The 2,027-nt window shown below is 53.8% G+C and overlaps 1 non-coding gene across 1 annotated transcript; it reads right to left on the bottom strand.

The window, feature by feature from the left end:
* Window positions 1–1,679: 1,679 nt before the first annotated feature.
* On the bottom strand, window positions 1,680–1,752 carry TRNAV-UAC (transfer RNA valine (anticodon UAC)). Its single transcript has one exon. It is a non-coding gene; the product is annotated as a tRNA-Val (tRNA).
* Between the last annotated feature and the right edge of the window lie 275 nt (window positions 1,753–2,027).

Genomic DNA, 2,027 nt, shown 5'->3' with positions numbered 1-2,027 from the left:
CACACACAATACTCAGTCTCATCAGGAGCATGCCCAGGCGTTGTAGGGAGGTCATACAGGCACGTGGAGGCCACACACAATACTCAGCCTCATCAGGAGCATGCCCAGGCGTTGTAGGGAGGTCATACAGGCACGTGGAGGCCACACACAATACTCAGCCTCATCAGGAGCATGCCCAGGCGTTGTAGGGAGGTCATACAGGCATGTGGAGGCCACACACAATACTCAGCCTCATCAGGAGCATGCCCAGGCGTTGTAGGGAGGTCATACAGGCACGTGGAGGCCACACACAATACTCAGTCTCATCAGGAGCATGCCCAGGCGTTGTAGGGAGGTCATACAGGCACGTGGAGGCCACACACAATACTCAGCCTCATCAGGAGCATGCCCAGGCGTTGTAGGGAGGTCATACAGGCACGTGGAGGCCACACACAATACTCAGCCTCATCAGGAGCATGCCCAGGCGTTGTAGGGAGGTCATACAGGCACATGGAGGCCACACACAATACTCAGCCTCATCAGGAGCATGCCCAGGCGTTGTAGGGAGGTCATACAGGCATGTGGAGGCCACACACAATACTCAGCCTCATCAGGAGCATGCCCAGGCGTTGTAGGGAGGTCATACAGGCATGTGGAGGCCACACACAATACTCAGCCTCATCAGGAGCATGCCCAGGCGTTGTAGGGAGGTCATACAGGCACGTGGAGGCCACACACAATACTCAGCCTCATCAGGAGCATGCCCAGGCGTTGTAGGGAGGTCATACAGGCACGTGGAGGCCACACACAATACTCAGCCTCATCAGGAGCATGCCCGGGCGTTGTAGGGAGGTCATACAGGCACGTGGAGGCCACACACAATACTCAGCCTCATCAGGAGCATGCCCAGGCGTTGTAGGGAGGTCATACAGGCACGTGGAGGCCACACACAATACTCAGCCTCATCAGGAGCATGCCCAGGCGTTGTAGGGAGGTCATACAGGCACGTGGAGGCCACACACAATACTCAGCCTCATCAGGAGCATGCCCAGGCGTTGTAGGGAGGTCATACAGGCACGTGGAGGCCACACACAATACTCAGCCTCATCAGGAGCATGCCCAGGCGTTGTAGAGAGGTCATACAGGCACGTGGAGGCCACACACAATACTCAGCCTCATCAGGAGCATGCCCAGGCGTTGTAGGGAGGTCATACAGGCACGTGGAGGCCACACACAATACTCAGCCTCATCAGAAGCATGCCCAGGCGTTGTAGGGAGGTCATACAGGCACGTGGAGGCCACACACAATACTCAGCCTCATCAGGAGCATGCCCAGGCATTGTAGGGAGGTCATACAGGCACGTGGAGGCCACACACAATACTCAGCCTCATCAGGAGCATGCCCAGGCGTTGTAGGGAGGTCATACAGGCACGTGGAGGCCACACACAATACTCAGCCTCATCAGGAGCATGCCCAGGCGTTGTAGGACATTCAGCTTTGCACAGAACAAAGTATTCAATGAGAAGATTTCATTCATTCAGATCTAGGAGGGGGGATTTCACTGTTCCCTTTATGTTTTTGAGCAGTGTATATTATATAAAGTGTGTAAAGATGACAACAGAGGAATAGTAAAAATAATCAACAAGTTGATCAATATCTTCAGTTGTAAAAGCAAGAAGAAAATTTAAAAGTAAAACATTGGTTCCACTGGGGCTTGAACCCAGGACCTTCTGCGTGTAAAGCAGACGTGATAACCACTACACTATGGGATCTGGAAGAGCGGTGCTGCCGCCTGCTGTACATGGAGTGGCGGTGCACCGATGTCAGTGCAGGCCACGTCACGTCTCATGGAGGTTTCCTTCTAGTAATAAATACAGCGGGACCTCTGAGCGGTGGTGGGATCACTCCCAATATTTACTCCTGCTGGGCGTCCTCCTTCCAGCGCACCTTGTATCTGAGGATTCAGGTGAAAGAAGAAAGAACGGCCGCGACAACAGATGACCTGAGAGAAAGCAGAAAAATGTCTCCTGCTCCAGAGAACGAGTCC

This window comes from Phyllobates terribilis, unplaced genomic scaffold (assembly GCF_046119375.1).
Source record: "Phyllobates terribilis strain yellow unplaced genomic scaffold, ASM4611937v1 Scaffold_7__3_contigs__length_470593459, whole genome shotgun sequence".
Taxonomy (NCBI): Eukaryota; Metazoa; Chordata; class Amphibia; order Anura; family Dendrobatidae; genus Phyllobates; species Phyllobates terribilis.
Note: the sequence above shows the minus strand (reverse complement) of the source record. Positions and strands in the feature narration are given on the sequence as shown.